The 9,648-nt window shown below is 56.5% G+C and overlaps 1 protein-coding gene across 1 annotated transcript in view; it reads right to left on the reverse strand.

Moving 5' to 3' along the window:
• Nucleotides 1-9,189, reverse strand: part of LOC140395710 (uncharacterized) — a 223,914-nt gene extending 214,725 nt beyond the window's left edge. Inside the window, exon 1 of the mRNA XM_072483820.1 lies at nt 9,094-9,189. The gene's annotated coding sequence lies outside the window, so the exon portion shown is untranslated. The remainder of the gene's footprint in view (nt 1-9,093) is intronic.
• Between the last annotated feature and the right edge of the window lie 459 nt (nt 9,190-9,648).

The raw sequence follows: 9,648 nt of genomic DNA on the forward strand, positions 1-9,648 counted from the left end.
TCACACTGCACAGCTCACACTGCACACAGCTCACTGCTCAGCTCACACTGCACAGCTCACACTGCTCAACTCACACTGCACACAGCTCACACTGCACAGCTCACACTGCACAGCTCACACTGCACACAGCTCACACTGCACAACTCACACAGCACACAGCTCACACTGCACACAGCTCACACTGCACAGCTCACACTGCACACAGCTCACACTGCACACAGCTCAGCTCACACTGCACAGCTCACACTGCTCAACTCACACTGCACACAGTTCACACTGCACAGCTCACACTGCACTGCTCAGCTCACACTGCACACTGCTCACACTGCACACAGCTCACACTGCACAGTTCACACTGCACAGCTCACACTGCTCAGCTCACACTGCACACAGCTCACACTGCGCACAGCTCACACTGCACACAGCTCACACTGCACAGCTCAGCTCACACTGCACAGCTCACACTGCACAGCTCAGCTCACACTTCTCAGCTCACACTGCTCACAGCTCACACTGCACACAGCTCACACTGCACAGCTCAGCTCACACTGCTCAGCTCACACTGCACACAGCTCACACTGCTCAGCTCACACTGCACACAGCTCAGCTCACACTGCACAGCTCACACTGCACACAGCTCAGCTCACACTGCACAGCTCACACTGCACACAGCTCAGCTCCCACTGCACACAGCTCAGCTCACACTGCACAGCTCACACTGCGCTCAGCTCAGCTCACACTGCACAGCTCACACTGCACAGCTCACTCTGCTCACAGCTCACACTGCTCAGCTCACACTGCACACAGCTCACACTGCACAGCTCAGCTCACACAGCTCAGCTCACACTGCACAGCTCACTCTGCGCACAGCTCACACTGCACAGCTCAGCTCACACTGCTCACACTGCACAGCTCAGCTCACACTGCACAACTCACACTGCACAGCTCACACTGCACAGCTCACACTGCACAGCACAGCTCACACTGCTCAGCTCACACTGCACAGGTCACACTGCACACAGCTCAGCTCACACTGCACACAGCTCACACTGTTCACAGCTCAGCTCACACTGCACAGCTCAGCTCACACTGCACAGCTCACACTGCTCAGCTCACACTGCACACAGCTCACACTGCTCACAGCTCACACTGCACACAGCTCACACTGCACACAGCTCAGCTCACACTGCACACAGCTCACAGCTCACACTGCACACAGCTCACACTGCGCACAGCTCACACTGCACAGCTCAGCTCACACTGCACAGCTCACACTGCTCACAGCTCAGCTCACACTGCACAGCTCACACTGCACAGCTCAGCTCACTGCACACAGCTCACACTGCACACAGCACACACTGCACACAGCTCAGCTCACACTGCACAGTTCACACTGCACACAGCTCAGCTCACACTGCACAGCTCAGCTCACACTGCAAAGCTCACACTGTACAGCACAGCTCACACTGCACACAGCTCAGCTCACACTGCACAGCGCAGCTCACACTGCACACAGCTCAGCTCACACTGCTCACAGCTCACACTGCACAGCTCAGCTCACACTGCACACAGCTCATACTGCACAGCTCAGCTCGCACTGCACACAGCTCACACTGCTCAGCTCACACTGCACACAGCTCACACTGCACAGCTAAGCTCACACTGCACACAGCTCACACAGCTCAGCTCACACTGCTCAGCTCACACTGCACAGCTCACACTGCACAGCTCACACTGCACAGCTCACACTGCACACAGCTCAGCTCGCACTGCTCAGCTCACACTGCTCAGCTCACACTGCACACAGCTCACACTGCACAGCTCAGCTCACACTGCACAGCTCAGCTCACACTGCACAGCTCACACTGCACAGCTCACACTGCACAGCACAGCTCACACTGCACAGCTCAGCTCACACTGCACACAGCTCACACTGCTCACAGCTCACACTGCACACAGCTCAGCTCACACTGCACACAGCTCAGCTCACACTGCTCACAGCTCACACTGCGCACAGCTCACACTGCACAGCTCACACTGCACAGCTCACACTGCACACAGCTCACACTGCACACAGCTCAGCTCACACTGCACACAGCTCAGCTCACACTGCTCACAGCTCACACTGCGCACAGCTCACACTGCACAGTCTCAGCTCACACTGCACACAGCTTACACAGCACACAGCTCAGCTCACACTGCACTGCTCACACTGCTCACAGCTCACACTGCACAGCTCAGCTCACACTGCACAGCACAGCTCACACTGCTCACAGCTCATACTGCGCACAGCTCACACTGCACACTGCACAGCTCACACTGCACACAGCTCAGCTCACACTGCACAGCTCAGCTCACACTGCTCACAGCTCACACTGCGCACAGCTCACACTGCACACAGCTCACACTGCACAGCTCACACTGCACACACCTCACACTGCTCACACTGCTCACAGCACAGCCCACACTGCACAGCTCACACTGCACAGCTCAGCTCACACTGCACACAGCTCACACTGCACAGCTCACACTGCTCACAGCTCACACTGCACACAGCTCACACTGCTCAGCTCACACTGCACAGCTCAGCTCACACTGCACAGTTCACGCTGCACAGCTCACACTGCACACAGCTCACACTGCACAGTTCACACTGCACAGCTCACACTGCACACAGCTTACACTGCACAGCACAGCTCACACTGCTCACAGCTCACACTGCACAGCTCACACTGCACACAGCTCAGCTCACACTGCTCACAGCTCACACTGCTCACAGCTCACACTGCACACAGCTCACACTGCGCTCAGCTCACACTGCACAGCTCAGCTCACACTGCACAGCTCACACTGCTCACAGCTCAGCTCACACTGCACAGCTTAGCTCACACTGCACACAGCTCACACTGCACACACTGCACACAGCTCAGCTCACACTGCACAGTTCACACTGCACACAGCTCAGCTCACACTGCACAGCTCACACTGCACAGCACAGCTCACACTGCACACAGCTCAGCTCACACTGCACAGCGCAGCTCACACTGCACACAGCTCAGCTCACACTGCTCACAGCTCACACTGCACAGCTCAGCTCACACTGCACACAGCTCACACTGCACAGCTCACACTGCACAGCTCAGATCACACTGCACACAGCTCACACTGCTGAGCTCACACTGCACACAACTCACACTGCACAGCTAAGCTCACACTGCACACAGCTCACACAGCTCAGCTCACACTGCTCAGCTCACACTGCACAGCTCACACTGCACAGCTCACACTGCTCAGCTCACACTGCACACAGCTCACACTGCACACTGCTCAGCTCACACTGCTCAGCTCACACTGCACAGCTCACACTGCACACAGCTCAGCTCACACTGCACAGCTCACACTGCACACAGCTCACACTGCACACAGCTCACACTGCACAGCTTAGCTCACACTGCACAGCTCACACTGCACAGCTCACTCTGCGCACAGCTCACACTGCACAGCTCAGCTCACACTGCTCGGCTCACACTGCACACAGCTCACACTGCACACACCTCACACTGCACACAGCTCACACTGCACAGCTCACACTGCACAGCTCACACTGCACACAGCTCACACTGCACACAGCTCAGCTCACACTGCTCACACTGCGCACAGCTCACACTGCACACAGCTCACACTGCACAGCTCAGCTCACACTGCACAGCTCACACTGCACACAGCTCAGCTCACACTGCACACAGCTCACACTGCACAGCTCACACTGCACAGCTCAGCTCACACTGCACAGCACAGCTCACACTGCTCACAGCTCATACTGCGCACAGCTCACACTGCACACTGCACAGCTCACACTGCACACAGCTCAGCTCACACTGCACAGCTCAGCTCACACTACACAGCTGAGCTCACACTGCACACAGCTCACACTGCACAGCTCACACTGCATACAGCTCACACTGCTCACAGCACAGCCCACACTGCACAGCTCACACTGCACAGCTCACACTGCACACAGCTCACACTGCTCAGCTCACACTGCACACAGCTCACACTGCACAGCTCACACTGCACACAGCTCAGCTCACACTGCACAGCTCACTCTGCGCACAGCTCACACTGCGCACAGCTCACACTGCACAGCTCAGCTCACACTGCACAGCTCACACTGCTCACAGCTCAGCTCACACTGCACAGCTCACACTGCACAGCTCAGCTCACACTGCACACAGCTCACACTGCACACACTGCACACAGCTCAGCTCACACTGCACAGTTCACATTGCACACAGCTCAGCTCACACTGCACAGCTCACACTGCTCAGCTCACACTGCTCAGCTCACACTGCTCAGCTCACACAGCTCAGCTCACACTGCTCAGCTCACACTGCACAGCTCACACTGCTCAGCTCACACTGCACAGCTCACACTGCACACAGCTCACACTGCACAGCTCACACTGCTCAGCTCACACTGCTCAGCTCACACTGCTCAGCTCACACTGCTCAGCTCACACAGCTCAGCTCACACTGCTCAGCTCACACTGCACAGCTCACACTGCTCAGCTCACACTGCACAGCTCACACTGCACACAGCTCACACTGCACACAGCTCAGCTCACACTGCTCACACTGCGCACAGCTCACACTGCACACAGCTCACACTGCACAGCTCAGCTCACACTGCACAGCTCACACTGCACACAGCTCAGCTCACACTGCACACAGCTCACACTGCACAGCTCACACTGCACAGCTCAGCTCACACTGCACAGCACAGCTCACACTGCTCACAGCTCATACTGCGCACAGCTCACACTGCACACTGCACAGCTCACACTGCACACAGCTCAGCTCACACTGCACAGCTCAGCTCACACTACACAGCTGAGCTCACACTGCACACAGCTCACACTGCACAGCTCACACTGCATACAGCTCACACTGCTCACAGCACAGCCCACACTGCACAGCTCACACTGCACAGCTCACACTGCACACAGCTCACACTGCTCAGCTCACACTGCACACAGCTCACACTGCACAGCTCACACTGCACACAGCTCAGCTCACACTGCACAGCTCACTCTGCGCACAGCTCACACTGCGCACAGCTCACACTGCACAGCTCAGCTCACACTGCACAGCTCACACTGCTCACAGCTCAGCTCACACTGCACAGCTCACACTGCACAGCTCAGCTCACACTGCACACAGCTCACACTGCACACACTGCACACAGCTCAGCTCACACTGCACAGTTCACATTGCACACAGCTCAGCTCACACTGCACAGCTCACACTGCACACAGCTCAGCTCACACTGCACAGCGCAGCTCACACTGCACACAGCTCAGCTCACACTGCTCACAGCTCACACTGCACAGCTCAGCTCACACTGCACACAGCTCACACTGCACAGCTCACACTGCACAGCTCAGATCACACTGCACACAGCTCACACTGCTGAGCTCACACTGCACACAACTCACACTGCACAGCTAAGCTCACACTGCACACAGCTCACACAGCTCAGCTCACACTGCTCAGCTCACACTGCACAGCTCACACTGCACACAGCTCACACTGCACACTGCTCAGCTCACACTGCACAGCTCACACTGCACACAGCTCAGCTCACACTGCACAGCTCACACTGCACACAGCTCACACTGCACACAGCTCACACTGCACAGCTTAGCTCACACTGCACAGCTCACACTGCACAGCTCACTCTGCGCACAGCTCACACTGCACAGCTCAGCTCACACTGCTCGGCTCACACTGCACACAGCTCACACTGCACACACCTCACACTGCACACAGCTCACACTGCACAGCTCACACTGCACAGCTCACACTGCACACAGCTCACACTGCACACAGCTCAGCTCACACTGCTCACAGCTCACACTGCGCACAGCTCACACTGCACACAGCTCACACTGCACAGCTCAGCTCACACTGCACAGCTCACACTGCACACAGCTCAGCTCACACTGCACACAGCTCACACTGCACAGCTCACACTGCACAGCTCAGCTCACACTGCACAGCACAGCTCACACTGCTCACAGCTCATACTGCGCACAGCTCACACTGCACACTGCACAGCTCACACTGCACACAGCTCAGCTCACACTGCACAGCTCAGCTCACACTGCACAGCTGAGCTCACACTGCACACAGCTCACACTGCACAGCTCACACTGCATACAGCTCACACTGCTCACAGCACAGCCCACACTGCACAGCTCACACTGCACAGCTCACACTGCACACAGCTCACACTGCTCAGCTCACACTGCACACAGCTCACACTGCACAGCTCAGCTCACACAGCTCAGCTCACACTGCACAGCTCACTCTGCGCACAGCTCACACTGCACAGCTCAGCTCACACTGCTCACACTGCACAGCTCAGCTCACACTGCACAGCTCACACTGCACAGCTCACACTGCACAGCACAGCTCACACTGCTCAGCTCACACTGCACAGGTCACACTGCACACAGCTCAGCTCACACTGCACACAGCTCACACTGCGCACAGTTCAGCTCACACTGCACAGCTCACACTGCACACAGCTCAACTCACACTGCACAGCTCAGCTCACACTGCTCACTGCACACAGCTCAGCTCACAGCTCACACTGCACAGCACACACTGATCACACTGCTCACACAGTGCACAGCACAGATCAGAGCTCACACTGCTCACACTGCTCACACTGGACAGCACACACTGCTCACAGTGCACAGATCACACTGCTCACAGTGCACAGCTCACACTACTCAGTGCACAGCACACTGCTCACACTGCACACACAGTGCACAGCACACACTGCTCACACTGCACAGCACACACTGCTCACACTGCACACACAGTGCACAGCACAGATCAGAGCTCACACTGCACAGATCACACTGCTCACAGTGCACAGCTCACACTGCTCACACTGCACAGCACACACTGCTCCCACTGCACACACAGTGCAAAGCACAGATCAGAGCTCACACTGCTCACACTGCACAGATCACACTGCTCACAGTGCACAGCTCACACTGCTCACTGCACAGATCACACTGCTCACACTGCACAGCACAGATCAGAGCTGCTCACAGTGCACAGCTCACACTGCTCACAGTGCACAGCACGCACTGCTCACAGTGCACAGCACACACTGCTCACACTGCACACACAGTGCACAGCACACACTGCTCACACTGCACACACAGTGCACAGCACACACTGCTCACACTGCACAGCACACACTGCTCACACAGTGCACAGCACAGATCAGAGCTCACACTGCTCACACTTCACAGATCACACTGCTCACAGTGCACAGCTCACACTGCTCACACTGTACAGATCACAGTGCACAGCTCACACTGCTCACACTGCACAGATCACACTGCACACAGCTCAGCTCACACTGCTCAGCTCACACTGCACAGCTCACACTGCACACAGCTCACACTGCACACAGCTCAGCTCACACTGCACAGCTCAGCTCACACTGCACAGCTCACACTGCACAACTCACACTGCACAGCTCAGCTCACACTGCACAGCTCACACTGCACACAGCTCACACTGCACAGCTCACACTGCACACAGCTCTGCTCACACAGCTCAGCTCACACTGAACAGCTCAGCTCACACTGCACGGCTCACACTGCACACAGCTCAGCTCACACTGCGCACAGCTCAGCTCACACTGCACAGCTCACACTGCACCCAGCTCAGCTCACACTGCACAGCTCACACTGCGCACAGCTCAGCTCACACTTCACAGCTCACACTGCACACAGCTCAACTCACACTGCACAGCTCACACTGCACAGCTCAGCTCACACTGCTCACTGCACACAGCTCAGCTCACAGCTCACACTGCACAGCACACACTGCTCACACAGTGCACAGCACAGATCAGAGCTAACACTGCTCACACTGGACAGCACACACTGCTTACACTGCTCACAGTGCACAGCACACACTGCACAGCACACACTGCTCACACAGTGCACAGCACAGATCCTAGCTCACACTGCTCACACTGGACAGCACACACTGCTCACACTGCTCACAGTGCACAGCACACACTGCACAGATCACACTGCTCACAGTGCACAGCTCACACTGCTCACAGTGCACAGCACACTGCTCACACTGTACACAGCACAGATCAGAGCTCACACTGCTCACACTGCACAGATCACACTGCTCACAGTGCACAGCTCACACTGCTCACACAGCACAGATCACACTGCTCACAGTGCACAGCTCACACTGCTCACTGCACAGATCACACTGCTCACACTGCACAGCACAGATCAGAGCTGCTCACAGTGCACAGCTCACTCTGCTCACAGTGCACAGCACACACTGCTCACACTGCACACACAGTGCACAGCACACACTGCTCACACTGCACACACAGTGCACAGCACACACTGCTCACACTGCACAGCACACACTGCTCACACTGTGCACAGCACAGATCAGAGCTCACACTGCTCACACTTCACAGATCACACTGCTCACAGTGCACACTCACACTGCTCACACTGCACAGATCACACTGCTCACAGTGCACAGCTCACACTGCTCTCTGCACAGATCACACTGCTCACACTGCACAGCACAGATCAGAGCTGCTCACAGTGCACAGCTCACACTGCTCACAGTGCACAGCACACACTGCTCACACTGCACACACAGTGCACAGCACACACTGCTCACACTGCACACACAGTGCACAGCACACACTGCTCACACTGCACAGATCAGAGCTCACACTGCTCACACTTCACAGATCACACTGCTCACAGTGCACACTCACACTGCTCACACTGCACAGCACACACCGCTCACAGTGCACAGCACACTGCTCACACAGTGCACAGCACACACTGCTCACACAGTGCACAGCTCACACTGCTCAGCACACACTGCTCACACTGCACAGCACAGATCACACTGCTCACAGTGCACAGCACAGATCACACTGCTCACAGTGCACACACTGCTCAGAGCTCACACTGCACACAGCACAGAGCGCTGCACACAGCGTATGTCCTCTTACCCGGAGAGTCCGCTCAGCTCAGCGCTCAATACAGCTCAGCACAGAGCTCACGGAGCACAAGGAGGCTGCCTCCGCCTCTCCTGGGCCCGATCCTCCTCTTCCTCTCCCCTCCCCTTCCTCCTCCTCTCCCCCCTCCCCTCACTGCAGGGAGGCAGCTGCAGAGTGACAGAGGTGCTGCTGCCTCGCCCCCTGGGTTACTGGGCTGTATTTGGGAGGAACATGGTTATCCATTGCTAATAGTTTCGGTGAATGAAGATAGCCCCCCCCGGGTCAGACCTGTCAATCAACCTCATTTCCCAAGCTCACATTCAGAGAGGTGAACATGTGGCCGCAGGCTGCTTTCTGCTTTGCAGGGGGGAGCGGACTGCTGGCAATTTATTAATAATAATCTTTCTTATTGTCATAACTAGGCTCAGGATTTAACCTCACGAATCATCACACCTCAGGCGAGGGGTGAGGTTGGGAAGGTGGGGTCTTCACGAATAGCCTCAGCGGGCACGAGGATTGAACCCACGTTGCTGGCTTCGCTCTGCATCACAAACCAGCTGGGCAGCC

The sequence above is a fragment of the Scyliorhinus torazame genome, chromosome 18, assembly GCF_047496885.1.
Source record: "Scyliorhinus torazame isolate Kashiwa2021f chromosome 18, sScyTor2.1, whole genome shotgun sequence".
In the NCBI taxonomy this organism is placed as follows: Eukaryota; Metazoa; Chordata; class Chondrichthyes; order Carcharhiniformes; family Scyliorhinidae; genus Scyliorhinus; species Scyliorhinus torazame.